At 47.2% G+C, this 18,660-nt stretch overlaps 1 long non-coding RNA gene across 1 annotated transcript; it reads left to right on the top strand.

Moving 5' to 3' along the window:
• The first annotated feature begins 17,053 nt into the window (after window positions 1-17,053).
• Window positions 17,054-18,324, top strand: LOC135967402 (uncharacterized). The gene is made up of 2 exons (XR_012424516.1): window positions 17,054-17,226; window positions 17,376-18,324. It is a non-coding gene; the product is annotated as an uncharacterized lncRNA (long non-coding RNA).
• Window positions 18,325-18,660: the final 336 nt, after the last annotated feature.

Genomic DNA, 18,660 nt, shown 5'->3' with positions numbered 1-18,660 from the left:
TTAATGTATTTCTGGTGGGAAGTCTGAAATTAATTAAATTCTCATTTCTAATATTCAAGCTTTTAAGACTTTCTCACTCTTCTTGGGGTTCTGAAATTTCTACAAGTATCTAGGTATGGATTTTGTTTTCATTTATCCTGCCTGGTACTTAGTGACTTCTTTCAATCTGAGGACTTGTATTTTTTCCCAGCTCAGGGAAACTTTCTATTATGTCTTTGACTTTATCCCCTACTACCTCTCTGATTTTTTTTCTTTCCTTCTGAAACTCCTACTGAATTGATGGATGTTAGTCTCCTGGATCTTTCCTCTGTTTCTAGACTTTTCGTTTTTACTACACTGACTTTTTTCTATATTTCTGGAGATTTCATTGATTTCCACACAACTGATCTGGCTTTTAGTCTTGGCCATTCTATTATTCCTGTTTGCTGAATTTTTAAAATGTTGACCCTCATTTTACATTTCTAGAAATTATTTCTTGTTCTCCGATGACTCCTTTTTTATGGCAGCTGGCTCTTGTTTTGGAGATTTCACATTCTCTCAAATCTCTCCAAAGATACTAATTAGGGTTTTATCTTTAACATTACCTACTGCATCTTATTTTTTCCAGGATAACTCATTGTGCTTACTCATGTTTGTTCAACTTGGTTGTGCTATTGGTTTTCCTCAAATATTTGGGGCTCCATGGCTTTCCATCCACTTTCCTAAATGAAGGATTAGATTACTCTGTATGGACAGCTGGTGTGGCCTGCTTCCACAAGAGGCGCCTCCCTGGAAGGGGAGGGCCAGTTCAGGTCCCCTTGAGTGGCTGGGCCATGTTGTCAGCAGGCTCATCTCTAGATTGCAGCAGGCAGCCTGGAATGCCCACGCCTGCCAAGGTAAGGAGGTATTTAAATAAGGGACTGGAGTATTTAGCTATAATTTCCTCTTGGACAGAGGACTTTCTACCACTCCTCCATGCCTTCTGATATGGTTTGGCTTTATGTCTCCACCCAATTCTCACCTTGAATTGTAATCCCATAATCCCCTCGTGTCCTGGGAGGTACCTGGTGGGAGGTAATTGAATCACAGGGGCGGTTTCCCTCCCTGCTGTTCTCGTGATAGTGAGTGAGTTCTCATGAGACCTGATGATTATAGGGGCTTCTCCCTTCACTTGCCACTCATTCTCTCTCTTGCCACCATGTGAGGAAGGACATACTTTCTTCCGCTTCCGCCATGATTGTAAGTTTTCTGAGGCCTCCCGAGCCATGCTAAACTGTGAGTCATTTAAATCTATTTTCTTTATAAATTACCCAGTCTCGGGTATGTCTTTATTAGCAGCGTGAGAAAGGAGTAATACACCTTCTCACCCCCAACTTGCCATATATATTTGTTGGGGAGGCCTACATAGACTTCCAACCCTGTTCTTGTTCTGCTTCTCTCTTGACTTTAGACACCTGTATTAGGATCCCTTCCTCGATAGATCACTCACATTTTTTAAGAATAATGATTGGGTCCTAGGGACCCAAAGGGCAAAATTACCACTAGTTGTTCCTTTACAGGTTGAGCATATGTTGAGCAGGGGAAGGGAGAAAGGAGGGACCCCGAATGTCCCAGCCACTGTGAATGCAGCTCTTTGCTCAGTTACTCTGATGGTTATCCTATGGCCTACTCTTGCTTTCTGTCTCTTGTTTCTGAGTTTGGGGTTTCTCTAGGGCTCCCTGGAGAAGGAAAGTTCTTGGTCCTGGTGTTTGGGGCTGTGGTTTACCTTTGTCCTTTCTCAGTTGATGTGATCCTATCTACTTTTTTCTTTTCTTTTTTCTTTTCTTTTTTTTAATTTTGAGACAGAGTGCACCATCTGGGCTCTCTGCAACCTCCGCCTCCTAGGTTCAAGCAATTCTCATGCCTCAGCCTCCCAAGTAGCTGGGATTATGGGCATGCGCCACCATGCCTAATTTTGTACTTTTCGTCAAGATGGGTTTCACCATGTTGGCCAGGCTGGTCTTGAACTCCCGACCTCAGGTGATCCGCCCACCTCGGCCTCCCAAAGTGCTGGGATTACAAGCATGAGCCACCATACCCAGCAGGCCATCAGGAAAGGCAGGCTGGGGCTCTGGGACAGGATCTGTGGCCTCAGTCTACAGGTCGAATTTCTTCTTCAGGAAGGCCTAGGCCCTGCTTGACTGATTGAGTCAGGCTGACCCTGGTTATCCAACACAATCTTCCTTATCCAAAGTCAACTGACTTTAATGCCATCTACAATATACTTTCATAGCAATTCCTAGACTAGCATTTGCTTGAATATGGGGCTGTTCACGAGTTCACACATCATACTGACTGTCACAGGTTGACTTGGCTGAAACAGATTGTCTGACAGCAGAGGCTAAGTGGGGGGCGTTGGAGTTTTGTTGTTGTTGTTGTTTGGAAATCAATGTTATTTCCATAGATGATACTACCCCAGGGTAATCACAGCTGCAACGAGTTATTCCATCTATCAGTGGAATGAAGCATTTTTTTTTTTTTTGCCAACTTGGTGCTTGACTTTCCTAACTTACCTGCAAGAAGTGACCCCATAGCCTCTTTCACAGGTGAGGAGCACACCTCAAGGTCTCTTGCTCATAAACCCAGTAGGAGTCACTGGGATTTGGTGCTCATCATGGTCACTGAGGAGTTAAACCTGCCGCAGTTCTGCTGACCCCTGAGGGTTTCAGCCAGTACTCCATGGCCATTAATCATCCTCATCTGGGACCAGGGCTGCCGGGAACAACGTTTACTAGCAATTAACCTACAGTAGAGGGACCATTGTTTCCCCTGCCTGCACTCCCCTCCTCTGCACGCCCAATTACTCTAAATTAACATTTACCAAGCAAAGTGCCTGTTAATTGGAAGGGCAGTAGAAAGAAAGGCCACACACCTACCCAGTCTAACTTAATAACCTCAAAAGCAGCCATTAATTAACAGGGCAGCGTTTCCATTCAGATCTTGTTTAGACAGTTTGGTGGTTAACTCCGTGTCTGTGTTTCTGAGCTCAGCCCTGCACCACACCTCCCTACCCTCCCTTGCCAGCAGCTCAGATGAAAAACACACTCATAAAGAAATCTTCACTCTCTAGAATGTCTGCACTGGCCAGGGGACTTAGGGATTCCTGGGGACAGCCTTCTTATTGTGTAGATGGGGAAACAGGCAGAGAAAGGCCTCAGGGTCCCAGGGCCTGACACTAGCTGGAGGCCTCCTGGCTGGCACTCCTGTCCACCCTGTCCTCGTGTGTGTGTGTGTGTGTGTGTGTGTGTGTGTGTGTGTGTGTGTGTGACATGCTATCCTCTCTGGTCTCTGTGCCTGATGCCAGGCACTCAGGATGCAGACTTGCATGAAGCCGGGGGGTTGGGGGTGGGTGGGTAGGGGAGGGCGGTGGGGGGTGGGGGGGGTGGGGGGTATGGTGGGGGGGGGTGGGGGGTACGGTGGGGGGGTGGGGGGGCGACTAGAAAGGGATAAGCTTCTAGGAGAAGAGAGGGAGGGACCGACGGAGAGGAGGGGGCTCCCTCTCACAAATGGAGAGCAGCTGCCGTGTCTCCAGGCAGCCCCGAAGGCCTTCTTCCATTGTCCCTCCCCACTTGTGCAGTTGGGTTGAGTGGCAACTGCACCCCCAGCCGAGAAATGGAGGGTCCTGCCCATTTGACCCTGGGTGTCCCTTGAGCCCAGGCTTCCTTTCTTGTGCATACCCGTGGTCTCCTCCTCATTTGGCAGCTCTGGGGACCCCTGGCCAGTACCCTTAATTCCCCAGGGCAACTGTTTCACAGCCTCCTGACCTTCCTTAATGTCCTCACCAGACAACCTCACCTCCCTCCCTGAGAAACTCAAGCCCACCAGGAGGGGCCTGCTTAGCTTCCCTTCCCCCCTCTGGGGCTCAGCCTGCCCTGTCTACAGGGCCTGCCTGTTGGTGGTAGTTGGTTGTAGAGTTGGCCTCAACCCCTAATCTGTATCTGGACTCTGGTCTCGCGCCTCTCCAGGCTCCTTCGGGCTCATTCTCTCTCCGCAGGTCTCCACTCGCTCACTCTCTCCTGCATCCTTCCCACAGCACAGGGCTCTCAGGGGACGCCCCTCCTAAATCGGCCCTGCTTTCCCCCATGGTCCTCCAGCTGGTGTGGAGCTTCTCCAAAGGGACATTCCACAGGTTGCGTTTTCTCACCTCCCACCCACTCTCAATTCTCCATAGTTGACCTTTGGCCCTCCACTGCCCACAGAAACTGCCTTTCTCAAGTTTAAAACAACCTCCTTGTTACTAAGTCCAGGAGACACTGTGTAGGTTTTTGTTTGTGTTTTTTTATATGACCTTTTTTTAGGATTTTCTGCTGTTGCCCACTCCCTCCCTCCCTCCCCCCGAAACTCTTGACTTCCATGATAGCACTCTGTGTTTTCCAGGCGTTTCTTTCCGCCGGTTCCCACAGGATTTTCTGTGCTGGCCCCTTCTCTTCTGGTCACATATTCTCCATGGGTGACCTCATCCACTCTGTGGCTCTGTTACCAACTAGATGAGGAAGAAGGGGAAGAGGAGGAAGATGATGACAATGACAACTCCCAAATCTCTACACAGGGCCAGATCTGACTCCTGAGCCTCAGACTCCATCAACGGCCTGGGAGTCCTCCTACTTGGGAGTGCTGCAGGCGTCTCACGCTCGCCATGCTCAAAAGGAGCTCATTAGCTTCCCCTATACTGCTTCTACTTCAGGGCTTCTCTGTCATTGAAAGTGCTGCCATGCCCAGGGGAGTCATCCCTGCTGCCACCTCTCATGTTCAATCAATCAATCAATCACTCTTCAAGCCTTGTACCTTCTTATATCTCCAGCAAGCCTCTGGATTCCCATTGCCGCTACTTTAACTGTGACACATTCCAGTCTTACCTCTCTAAAGGCAGAGCTACCTTGCTAAACTCGTATTTCATCAGGCCATGCCCTTCAGTGGCATGGCGTTGCCCTCGAGGGAAGGTCAAGCTCCTTAGAACATCATAAAGCCAGATTCCTCAAGACCACTCAGGGCCATGACACACTGGGAAAATTCCTGTACTCTGCAAGTGTTCTAATCTTGGCCTCAACTTTTTCATTTTAACAAATAGAACAAACATTCTCTCAATGGTGTTGGTTCTTAGAACTGTGATATCCTAATTTCCTTAGTCTCATCATACTTCTGTGAGGTAGGTGGTGTTGTCCTTGTTTTATAGGTAAGAAAAATGGAGTCTTAGAGGGTATAAGCTCACAAAATAATTAAGGTAGGATCTGAACTCAGGTCTGACATTTCCTACGTTATTGCTAGCATCCCACAGCTGAACCATTGAACAGAGAAGAGGTGGGGGTTTCCAGTGACCCAGGGACTGCTCAGACCAGGCCACAGATCTAAGAGACCTTCTCACACTGCGAACATCTTTTCCTGTGTGCCACTGGGGATGCGTACCTGGGGCTTGAGCCCCTGCCTGAGCTCCGGATCAGAGAGAGCCTGCTCCTGCACCTTGTCTCAGATGGAACAGGGGTGACAGATGAGCAGAAGATCAATAGCCATCTGTCCAGGCTCCACTGACAAGCTAATCTTTTCAGTAAACATTTCATTAGCTCCCGCCAGTCTGCTGCACCTGCTGACAGGAGAGGCTGAACGGAGTGGGGGGAGGGGCCCTCCGCTCTATGGTAGGGCTCCAGTGGCGGCAGGGGTCTCCTGGCCCCTGAGAGCTAGTGAAGCTCAGCTGGAATACCCCTGCCACGCACTGGAGGAATCCGGATCATCCCCACGATTTTTGTATTTGAAGGGACTTTTAAAATCATTTAACCCAAGCTCCGCACTTTACAAAAGAGAGAGCACAGTCCTCAAAAGTGACTTGCAGAAAATCAAAGTCGCCACTTGGAGAGACATCAATGGAAATCAGACCGGTTCTTTTCCATGTTGTGAAAACATTTGTATTCATTTTGTAATATGCAAAACATTTGAAATTATATACAATTGTAACCAAACATCTTTGGAATGGGAGTGTTTGTGAAAGAAGGGTGTTGGGTGGGTGGCAGGAATTTTCCTTTAATGTGGGTAGAGTTAATTGTGTCTCTGTGAAGGGGGCTGCGCAGACTCCATGCAGGGTGACTTATGGCAAATTGTGGGGACTTATGTTCTTTTTGTTTCCTCTAGCTCTTCCCCAGAGAAGCTTCCATGACCACCATCTAAACATGCCCTCCTCCAGGCCCTTATAAGAACATTGTAAGTTCTTACAACAACTTGTGCTTTTTCTTTATCATACTATTACAACTACTGCTGCTGCTGCTACTGATCATGCCAGTGATATTAACAATAGCAAAGCCAACATCTACTGAGCACCTACTATGTGCTGGGCACTGCACTAAGTGTCTTCCACATGTGACGTCTTCTAAACCCCACAACAACCCACGGAGGCAGGTGCTATTATATTATACTTTCCCATTTTGCAGATGAGCAAATTGTCTCTGAGAGGTTAGGTGGAGGAGTGGGGGTTTAGAGCCTGGGTTTACATCACTTCAAAGCCCAAGCTCTTACCCACCATACTGCATTTGCAGTTCGTGGTTCGTGGAATTATTTGGCTGTCACCTGGCTCCTCCAGCCAGACTGTGAGGTCTACGAGGGTAGGAAGTATAACCAGTTGCCTCACCACTATGTCCCCAGCACAATGGTTTTTTGTTTTGTTTTATTTTGAAATGATGCAAGGTATTGCATGTGAGTTTGTTTAGCCTTTACTGCTCCCAAGCCAGTGGAAATAAGCTGGGTTTTGTTTATTGTTTTCTCGGGAGTGCTGTTTGTTTTAGCCACACAAATTCACTCTTCTCATCTGCTGCTTCCCCAAACTACTGCCTGCAAATATAGCTAGTTTGGGTGAGCTCTCATTTATAGCCCCTTTTCCTCTGCTTTTTAGAAGAAAACCATGTCCAGGAAAATCTCCATATGCTAGACAATAACCCCTACTATGAACTCACTGTTCTGAACAAGTGATTCATTCTGCACATTGGGGGAATAGCCCTCAGTGTAGAAAATTATGTTTGCTGGCTCTCTCGGAGGCCTGCAGCCCCTCACGGCCTCACGTGCTCCCCTTGTTCTATCTCCTGTTTTATTTCCACTGCTCTGGGCAGCACTTCCAAATAGTTTTCATCCTGGAATTTAGGTTGTCTCTACATTTCAGTAAAAATTGTTTCTTTTGGATGATTTCCAGAAGAGAAAAAGGACTTGCTGACATCTTGCCATAGGGTGACTTTATGGGAATTGGGGTGCCTCTGGGTGAAGGGCAGCTCCAGCTGACGGCTGCCATGCAAGGATGCAGCTTTTCTCAGAGCTGGGACAGGACCCAGCCAGAACGCTTGGTATCTGATTCTAATGTCCTTGATCTTCAACTCTGCGTTAGAAGGCCTTCATTAGCCATGCTAATGAAAGAAAAATAGAGAACACTGAAAAGCTAACACAAAAAATTAAAATGGGCTCAGTGTGGTGGTTCAGACCTGTAATCCCAGCACTTTAGGAGGCTGAGGCAGGTGGATCACATGAGGTCAGGAGTTTGAGACCAGCCTGGCCAACATGGTGAAACCCCATCTCTACTAAAAATACAAAAAATTAGCAGGGCGTGACGGTGCGTGCCTGTAATCCCAGCTACTCAGGAGGCTGAGGCAGGAGAATCACTTGAACCTGGGAGGCAGAGGTTGCAGTGAGCCGAGATCATGCCATTTCACTCCAGCCTGGGCAATAAGAGTGAGACTCCATCTCAAAAAAAAAAAAAAAAAAAAAAAAAAAAAAAAAAAGTAAAATGACCCATAACATTTCCACCTAGAGATAACTACTGTTAAAGGTGTAACATGGTAGATAAACACTTTCAGATTTTTCTCTATACATACATATGCACATACAAAAAGATGATCATACTAGGCATACGATTCTGAAACTAGTTATTCTCAATTAGCACTGTAGAATGAATGTATTCCCATCAATAAACAGATTTATTTAAATTTTTTTGAGACAGAGTCTCACTCTGTCCCCCAGGCTGGAGTGTATTTAATTTTCAGTGGATCTATATGGTCTAGTGTATGCATGGCATATGATTTATTTAATTGGTAACCTAGTGATGCACACTGCTTCTCATTTTTCAGCTTTCTAAACAATTCTGCACTGAATATCTTTGGCTATACACCCCTGTGAACTTGCCTGAGTTTTTTCTCCTAAAGCAGGGTTTCTCAAGTGTGACAATAATTCTTATTCTGGGGGGCTGTCCTGTACCGTGAGACAGTAACAGCCTCCCTGGCCTGCATCACTACATGCCGGCAATCCCCGCTCCCCAACATGGTGACGATCTGTGTCTCTAGACTGCCAAATGTCCCTTGGGTGGCACAGTTGCCCCTACTTGAGAACCACTGCAATAAGGATAACGTTCTTAAGATAAAAGTTTAAAGAATATTCATATTGTAAGGTTTTTGTTATCTATTGCCAAATTACCTTCTCAAAATTGCACTCATTTATCACCTTATACTCCAAACAACGGTGTATAACAGTGCTCAATTTCACTACCCTTATGAATATGAACATTAGCACTCAAAAAAGCCCAGCTCAAAACATTTTACCAATCTCAGAAAACAAAATGGGCTTTTTGTTTGTTTGTTTTTTGTTTTGTTTTTTTTTGAGACAGAGTCTTGCTCTATTGCCCAGGCTGGAGTGCAGTGGCATGATTTTGGCTCACTGCAACCTCTGCCTCCCGGGTTCAAGTGATTCTCCTGCCTCAGCCTCCTGAGTAGCTGGGACTACAGGCATGTGCCACCACGCCCCGCTAATGTTTGTATTTGTAGTAGAGATGGGGTTTCACCTTGTTGGCCAGGCTGGTCATGAACCCCTGAGCTCAGGTGATCCGCCCACCTCGACCTCCCAAAGTGCTGGGATTACAGGCATGAGGCACTGTGCCCGGCCAGAAAACAAAATACTATCTCACTGATTTTTAAAAATTACTGGAGTGAGACTGAACATGAAATAAAACCATATTGATTATATAGATAGCTACTGTTTCCACGGCAAAGTATTTTTCCTTATAATTTACTATTTTTTCCTTTGGAATATTCATTTTTGTCTTATTTTTTCATGTCAGCTTTTAATATTATGAATAAAATATACGCATCTTTCCTAACTTGCTGTTTGGCTTTATGTGTTGAGATGTGTGGTCTTATTTGTTCAAAAATCCTAAGAGGGCTGTAAACAGGGCCGGGAAAAGAGTCCTCGCACAGGTGTCGCCCTGGGCGCCCTGAACCATCCCCTGCCGGTGAGCCTCCGCCCGGCTGGGTCTCTGTCTAGCAGAGGATCCTGTGTGGGTCATGCTCTTTTTTATTAAAATCTGCTGAAGGTTCCTTTTGTGTCTGAGTGAAAAGTTCTGGCTCTGAAAACTCGGTTGTCAGGAGGGAGCCTTGATCTGGGAAGACTGACCTGGGGCTTGACGATAATTAGTTCAGGTTAATTATTGGCAATCTGTAGATGTGCGGCATAGGAGCTTCTCTTCCCCTCAGCCTGGGCCTCTGGAGGTTTCTTTTATGAGCTCTGAACCCTGAGGGAGGACTTAAAGTAATGAATTTTTCCTGTAATCAGATTTGAGGGTTTGTTCCCTGAGCCATCCAGTCAATTGGAGAATTGAGCACTGACTGGTTTATTTGGCTATGGATGCGGGAGATGATGCACAGAGCATCTGATAAGCAACCTGGGGAGGAGAGTGAAGAAACGGCACGAAGAAATGGCATGATATATTCGAGACGTTGACCTCTGGGTTTGGAGCGAGCGGTTCTGTTTACAAGGGCGACCTAATGTCCGGGAGTCATTCGGGAGAGTGGGGTATTTCATTTTGAGTATCAGGGAGTAAGAGTTCTGCTTATCCTCGAGGGGAACCTTGTGAGATTCACCTTAAATTTGAGCTTCATTCCTAGGAGAGCAATGCAGTTTGTACATGTTTATAAATACTTAACCTTGTTCAGGTGGGCCACAGTGGCTCACGCCTAAAATCCCAGCACTTTCGGAGGCCGAAGTGGGAGAGTTCCTCCAGGCCAGGAGTTTGAGACCAGCCTGGGAAACATAGTAAGATCCCAACTCTACAAAACAGTAGAAACATTTGCCAGCCTTGGTGGCACGTGCCTGTAGCCTTGGCTACTCAGGAGCTGAGGCGGGAGGATTGCTGGAATACCGGAGTCTGAGGCTGCAGCGAGCTAGGATTGCACCGCTGCACTCCAGCCTGGATGGGAAAGCAAGACCCTGTCTCAAAACAAATTAAATATTTAATTTGTTCAGACTTATCTAGCATTCATTCATTTGTTCATTTACCCATTCAATCAACAGGGAGGCACTGGGGATATAGAAAATAACTGCCCCTCCATGACTGGAAGAAAATAGATGCTTCGTGCGGATTTGTGTTATGTAAACAGGGGGTCACAATGAGAAAAGCTACAGAGCACAGGTAGGCCAAGTTAGTGAGGCAGGGGTTGGGTCAGGGAGTGGTGATAGGGAGATCACCACCAGGGAGTGGTGATAGGGAGATAGGGAGTGGTGAGAAGTGGGGAGAAGAGCCCACGTCATCTCTAAGGAACAGCTGCCTCAGCTCCAGTCAATGGTTGCCAACGCTGTGGCCCACAATTGCCACATTTTCCAGTTTTTCAAGAAAAGTCAGAAATCCATATTTTTTTGGGGGGGGGTAAAGTATGTCTATTTGAACATTTTGGTTCATATTTTTATTAAGTATTCTGCCAGCCAAACAAAACATTTCAGTGGGTTAGATTCAGTTTATAGGCAGCTGGATGTGACCACAAATACTTCTACAAAGTGTGTGGATATTGTGTTTAATAAACACACCCACAAAGAAGATAAGGAGATGTCATAGAGGTTAGAAACCAAATAGAGGAAGGAGGTGAAGCTGGGGGAAGGGAGGAATATTGACATCAGAAGCCTAGGATGAGGTGACTACTGCAATCTGAAGCATAAAATGAGCTTAAAGCCTACTGCCAGGCGAAAAGGGAACTGTAGGGGGTAAAAATAACGTATACTATCTAATAAAAGCACATCTACCTATATATTTAATTTTTTCTTAAAAAAATTTTTTTTCAACTTTAAAATTTTTTTTTTTGTTTTTTACTTTTTTGAGATGGAGTCTTGCTCTGTCACCCAGGCTGGAGTGCAGTGGTGTGATCTCGGCTCACTGCAACCTCTGCCTCCTGGATTCAAACAATTCTCCTGTCTCAGTCTTCCAAGTAGCTGGGACTACAGGCGCCTGCCACCACGCCCAGCTAATTTTTTGTATTTTTAGTAGAGACAGGGTTTTGCCATGTTGGCCAGGCTGGTCTTGAACTCCTGACCTCAAGTGATCTGCCAGCCTCAGCGTCCCAAAGTTCTGGGATTACAGGCGTGAGCCACTGCGCCCGGCCAATATTTAATTTTTTCTAATGTTATCGACTAAGTAGATGCAATGAGTGCTATGCTACTAGATTCTTTACTAAGTGTAACTCTCAACTCTGCTGTCGGAACACCCTCATTTTTCAGGAGAAGAAACCGAGGCCCCAGGTGGTGAAATAGCTTACAGAGCCGGGGCTTGTACCTGGATGCAGGCCTTTGCAACAAGGCGCTTCTGAGAACACGAAGGTGGCAAAAGCTGCTTTAGGAGGTGGTGAGCACCACGTTGCTACAGATTTATAAACAGGAAATGAAAGAGTATGTGATTTGAGGGAATTCAGGCATGGAGTGGGAGTCAGGCCAGAGGAGAATGAGATGCTAATGAGCCTAGCCTGGGGAAAGGGCACCAAAACTCCGAGGTGCCCGTCCTGCCCTTCACCACTTCTTAGAAGATTCTTCCTTCTGTTGAGCTGAAACCTGTGTCACGGGTCTAAGCTCTGCTCCTGGGACAGTTGGGGGCGACAATGACTGAGCATCTAACATGTGCCAGGCTCTGTGCTGGGCTTCAGGGCTGCCGTGATAACTCAGATGTGGTCCATCTCCCCTAAGGAGCACACAGCCCCTCTGGGCACACAGGCGTGAGAACAATTGCATTTGTCTTCTTGCTACCCTACCTGGCATCCACCCTGGAGCCCTGCAGCGCTCAGTCACAGCAAATCTTTCCCTCTGAATCTCTGTCATTCATATCAGAGTGCTGGGCCTGCAGGGATTGGCAGCAGATCCTGTTGCCACCCTTTTCCCACCCTGTCCCACATTCTCTGGCCCTGGAGTTCTCCTGAAGCTGCGAAAGGCAGTTCCCAGCTTGCAGGATGATTCTGAGGCTGGTTTCAGTATTTCAGAGGGTCCCCAGTGGGCCTGAGCCCACAGCTGCCCTCCTTGGCTTCTGGAGGCCGATTTTCCGTCTCATTTTCCCCACTTTCTTGTTTTGCCGCCTGACATTGCCTTCTTGATGAACTCTCTGCACCCAAGTCGTTGCCTCAGTTCTGCTCTTTGGGAAACCTAAACTAAGATGGACACCCTCCCATTTCACAGAGAGGAAAACTGAGTCCCAGAAGAAGGGCAGCGGCTTGTCTGAGCCATCCAGATGGCAAATGACAGAGAATACCTTGATTCCAGGTTCGTGGCCCTGAGTTCAGCCTCGCTGGCTCCTTCCCACGGTACCTCCCAGTCTTCCTTAGTCTTCCATCATCTTAGGCTCGGTTTTTCTTTTTAGCAGAATTCAATGGTAACAAAGTCAGAATTTGGGGTATTTTTTCAGATCTGGGAAGTTTTCTCCCATGATACTTCTGGTATTGCTGCTAACCTAGCCCGGTTTTTATCTGTAGCACCTTTTATGCATAGATTGGAGATGCACGATTGATAGCCATCCCTGTTACTGCTTTCATCTTCTCTATTTCTTAATCTCACCTCTGGAAACATCTTGTAAGTTTATTATAATATATCTTGTAAGTTTATTATAATAAACATTTTATCAGTTTATTATCTGAAGTAAGAAATTTGTTGCTTACTGCTTTCAGTGCATTTTTTCTTGAAACTATTTTGCTTTACTTTCTCTCCTTACCTCACTCAGTTCTTATTTAATAGAGCTTACATATTTTGGTGTCTCATTAAGAATATGCCCCTATCTATTCCCAAATTTTCCTTCTATTTCAGGAAGTGATTGTGTTTTTAAGGAAAGGTTTCCTTTGGACCTTACTATACCTGGTTCCTATCCTCTCTGTTATACGATTTTCACAAGGCCCCAAGTTGAGGTTACATATGTTTGTTTTGTTATTTATCAGCACATTCTTGAGTAACAGATCTGTCTAGGCCCAGTGTTGGTATCTCCCAGAAGTGAGGATTACCACTAATTTCTTCTTAGTTTGCTAAGACTTGGCCAATCATTGAGGAGTATGTACAGAAGCAATTGATAGGTTTTCAGTGAATTCTAGTTCCTTCCTCCAGGAAAGTGTCCCATTTGAATCTCTTCGAAAATGCAACCACTGTAGTAGGTCTGAACTCAGGATAAAGCTCCTTGGAAATGGACTTTCCAGTCCAAGCAGAGAAGAAAAGTCTAGAGACTGTTCTAGACTGGTGCTGTTTCTGAGGACAGAGGTTAGTGGGGCCTTCACAGAAGGAAACTCTAATGGCTCTCCATTGGCAGGCACCTACATGGCAGAGTGTGGGTCTGCACCAGGCCGGCGGTGGCCTCTGACAGAGGGTAGGGCCTCCTGGACCAGAAGCCAGGAGAGCAAGGCGGGTGGCCAAGGGGCAGTGAGGACACAGACTGCAGCAGGGTCCCCTCTGTCCTCCAATCTCTCATTCCCTGGAGGGGACTGTGTTTTTCCTCCCGGCCTCGATTGTGCTTGTTTCTCATTTTTCTTTGCAATGGCATGGTTTTCCCTTCCTTTTCGGCAAGTGTCGTGGGTGATATGAAGGAAATTCTTGAGATGGTATTTCCATTCAACCTGCCTCATCTCAGGAGTCACTCACTGGTTTCAGACAGGAATTCTATGTTGAATGTAGATTACAAAGCATTTAGAAATAAAGCACAGAGATTCCAAAAGGGATTCATTCTATAAGGATGTGAGACTCTTGAATATGTCATTCTGAGTTAATTCCATTCTGTGCTTAACTCCAGTAAAGGAGACAAAAGAGAGGCAGCCAAAGACACGGGCTGCACGGAACTGTTCTGGCTCAGGCAGTGCAAGTGTCTCATGCTGAGGTTGGGGCAAGAAAGCACATGTGTACAGACACACACACAAGCACACACGAACATCGAGGGATGTGGTCAGGATGGAAGTCCGGAGGAGCTGAGATTTGGGAAAAATGACAAAAAGGCTTTGCTGACTCTACCCTGTGTGAGTTCAAAATTGCATTCAACTGTTAGCAACAGAGGCCTCAAAAACAGCGGCTTAAACAAAATAGGGGTACATTTTTTCTCTTAGGCAGGGCAGGACTGCTCTGGTGGCTTTACAATGCCATCAACATATTGAGCTCCTTCTATCTTTCTGTTCTGCCATCCTTAGCGAGTGGCTTCCATCTGTAAGGTCACCTCATGGCCCAACATGGCTGCCAGCACCCCTACCCTATCTGTGTTACGGGCAGGAAGAAGAAGAAGAAATTGGGGAAGAGCAAAAAGGGTGTCTTTCAAATGCGTCAGCATCTCTAAAGGAATTCCCCAGAAATCCCCCCAGTGAATTCTGTGTACAACTGACTGACCACATCTGCAGGGGAGGTTGCAGAATGTGGTTTTGTAGCAGGGCACATTACCACATTCAACAATACGGGGATTCTGTTACTAAAGGAAAGGAGAGAGTAGACAATGAGACAGCAACTAGTGATGCTGGACACGAGCTCCAGGAAGACAATAAACAGAGGAGGAAAAGCACTGCCCTCCTCACCCATCTGGGGTACACGGGACACTATCAATAAGCAATAGAAGCCCAAGATTCACGCTGTAGTTAACTTGCTTTCCTCTCTTCTAAATGTTAAAGGAAAGTTCACATCCAGGGTAGTTAGGAGACAGAGCAGCATTTTAAATGCTATCAAATTCCAGCTGAATTCAGAAAATTCAGAATTTTCTGAAACGTGTTGCCCAAGATATTTTTGAATGTTACATGAAAAAATGAGTCCCTAATCAAAAAGTTTGGGAAACTTTGGATTGAACCAAGTTATGCAGTTTATTTAATTGCAGAAAATGTTGGGGTCACTGGTGTCCTCACTTGCCTTGTGATTTTTTTTTTTATTTTGGACAGAGAACATTCCCGTATTTGACCATGCATTCACTTCTTACAGAGAATCCCGTGGGATAAACATTCCACACAGTAAACATTTAGGAAATAATGGTGTAGTCAGAGGCTACATCCTTACCCTGCCAGTTTTCTCGAAGCACTGCCCGTGGGCCACCTACACCAGAATCTTCTTAGCTCCATTCCAGAACTACTGAATCACAGTCTCAGGCCTGTGGCTTGGAAATCCGCATTTTCAAAGCTCTCTGAGCTAGTCTTATGCTCACTGAAGTTTGGGATCCACCAGGTGACAGAGTTGTGCCTCCACTTTACAGACACCGTGACTTGATCAATTTATATCCAGGTACCTCCTCCTGGCTCACTCAAAACTCATTTCTCTCATCACCATTTGGTACCTGGATAATTTTCTCAGCTCTGTTCCAAGCAGCTTGCATTTATCTTTATTGTTGTTCTTTTTATTGATTTAGGTCCATCTCTGCAATTCGTCAAGCTTGGATTGCATTTTAATCTTGTCCTCCAAAGTAGCTAAGATCCCTTCCAGCTTCCTATCATCCAGAAATCTGATTAGCCGGGTCTCAATTCCATCTTTCAAGCCATTAATGAAAACATTAAATGGTCCTGGTTTGGCATGAAGGTCTTCAGGGTTCTCGGGGGGTATATGGTTCCCATATCTGCCACTAGCCTCTGCTTGGCGTAGTCCTGGGCTGGAGATCAGGCCCAACATTTCAGTTGTTGGGTACTGCATCCTCATGCTTCCTCATCCATGCATGTAGTGCAAATCTGTGTAGGAAAAATACAACCTAGTAATTAGGTAATTAATGAATTCAACAGATATTAGATCAACCAATGTCTTTAAAACACTAGGTTTTTCCTCTCACACCAGCGGCATGTTGACCTCAGAGTGAAGAAGCCAATGCCCAGTGCGTGCATTAGAAAGATCATTTTTTATGTAAAATGCAACTCAGCTCTGTCTTTGTGACACACCATTCCAGGAGGAGGCGACCTCAAGACAAGCAGCTTTCCATGCAATATTGCAGCAAGGGCTCACTTTCCCAAGCATTTCCCACGCTCCAATCACTGCTCTAATTTCTTTAGATGTGTTAACTCACTTCCTGCTCACAATACTTCTATGAGGTTGGTGCTGTGGTTATCTCCCTTTTTAAAGATACTATGCAGATAGTGCCAGAGCTGGTAAGTGCCAGAGCTGGTAAGTGTCAGAGCAAGAATTCAGGCTCAAGCAGTCTGGCTCCAGGGCCCAGGCTCTGGACCACTCTTCCATCCTGTTGCAGCAGTGGTTGAATGGATTATGTGGTGGGAACAGCCTACCCAGCGCTCAGAACCCAGAAATGATCAGAAAGACTCACCGTGGTGCTCATGGGTTTTCAGCAGTCATCTGCGTTCAGGTTCCCAAACCGTGCCAATCAATATTCTTTGCTGCTATTGGATAGATGACGAGATAGATGGACGAAGATAACTGCCCCAGAGTCAACCCCTGGTCCAGTGGACTTTTTCATCCTCAGAGGCTTGCCCCAGGAGAGACCAGCTGAACAGGCATTGCCTGGGACTCCTTGGGGGAAGTGGAGGTTGGAAAAGTGAGTGAAGTAACAAGCACTTGGGGGGGAGGGTGGTGTCAGTGTTCAGTTCATCCCTTGCTATGGCCCATCCTCAAACTTGTCGCAAAGCCCTGCCAGCCAGGACACCCACAAAGCCCACCTTCTCCAGAGGGGCCTGAATCTCTTGTTGGGCTTGGTGTGGGTTTGGGAGGCGATGGCTGGGCTGAAGTGACCTCTGTCATTCAACAGACTCAGCCACTCAGGGCTGGGCCTGGCCTGACTCCAGTCGCACAAGATGCAGCCTCTGCCCTCAGAGATTCAAAGGTCGAGCAGACATTGGCCACAGTCCCGGCTGCTCGGATCGTGGCAGAGGCTGAACCAGAGCAGAGGTGGAAGCAGAGGTGTGGGCCGCAAGCTCTTCTTGGAGTCTCAGGAGCTGCAGAGGGCAAGCTGGGCTTCCTGGAGGAGGAGGCGTGAGCGTTGGGCCTTGAAGTCAGGTTTCAGCGACGGCGGAGGTGCGGGGTGGATGGGGTAGGTATTGAGGGGGTGTGAACACTCATGCGAGGCCTCATGAGCACTGGAGCAGCGCTGGTGGCCGGTGATTTCTCAGACAAATGCCTGCCAAAGCCTCTGACATAAATCAATTTTTCACTTCATTCCTTAGGACTCAGCCCCTCCGTCAGGCACTCAGCAGCTGTTTCCTGAGCTGATGTACATCTGATTAGTCTATCAAGCTCCAACAGCCAAGGCCAAGGCCCCCAGAATGAAAAACTGACGCGGCCACCCCTTCCTGTGCCAGAGACAGGAGAAGGGAGGGAGACTGACGGCCTTTGTTGTCTGAGCGAGACCATAAAGCACTTCGCCTATAGGCCACAAGAGGGCGATGGTGGCACACACATAGGATCTTCCCGAAGAGCCCGCGGAAACACCTGCTTGGAGAATCTGGAGGTAGTGAAAGATGACTTTGTTAAGGAAGGGCGATGGCACTTCTCCCTGCCCCAGAGCTCTGAAACCTTTAAAGTAGCTTTAGCAGCGTGGTTTAAGAATGGCTCCTTCGGTACAAGGACGGCCAACACGTCTTCTGCTGGGTTTGATGCCAGCGTCCTTCCCATCTGCAGGGGAGGACGGCAAGTGAGGAGGGCACTCAGGATGTAGCTGGCTCCTGGCCGTGGACAGTGGCCGCTCTGGGGCCAGCAGGGCAGAGCTGCCTTCCTGTATCTGAGAACTCAAGGGCGAGAGGAGGCAGGGCAACTGGTTGGCCTCAATTAACAGGGCGACCCTCTGGCCCTGGTTCTGACGGCGACTCATTGTGTAAGATAAGGAGTGTCTCGCTTTGTACAGCGGGCAGGTGGTGGGTCTCTGCACGTCCAGCATCTCCAGGCTTCCGTCCTCTGAGCTGTTTTGACATGGGAGGCGCTGGCAGGGAGGGAGAGGTCACCGATGTGGGGAGCTGGTGCAGAGCGGGGAAGTAGCCTGTGATGCTCCAGAACCTGGAGATGCCCCTCCCATTCCTTGGGCCTTGACTGTCTCATCTGTAGAATGGGTGGGTCGGACTAGATAATCTCTAACCATTGCTTCCCTTCACTTCTGTCCCAATAAACACATGCGGAGCTTTTTCCTTTGTCTTTTTTTTTTTTTTTTTTTAAGAGATGAGGTCTCACTATGTTCCCCAGCTCTGAGTGCAGTGGCTGATCCCACTACTGTCCAGCACGGGTGCTCTGACTTGCTCCATTTCCGACCTGGGCCAGCTTACCCTCCCTTAAGCAACCCGGTGGTCCCCCACTCCGGAGAGGCCACCATATTAATGCCAAACTTAGCGCAGACACCTGATCGGCATAGTGCACTAACGACCGGAATTCCTGGGCCCAAGTGATCCTCCTGCCTTCTGAGTAGCTGGGACGACAGGTGGGTGCCACCACTGTGCCTGGCACAGAGCTTATATTGATGCT

The sequence above is a fragment of the Macaca fascicularis genome, chromosome 15, assembly GCF_037993035.2.
Source record: "Macaca fascicularis isolate 582-1 chromosome 15, T2T-MFA8v1.1".
Taxonomy (NCBI): domain Eukaryota; kingdom Metazoa; phylum Chordata; class Mammalia; order Primates; family Cercopithecidae; genus Macaca; species Macaca fascicularis.
Note: the sequence above shows the minus strand (reverse complement) of the source record. Positions and strands in the feature narration are given on the sequence as shown.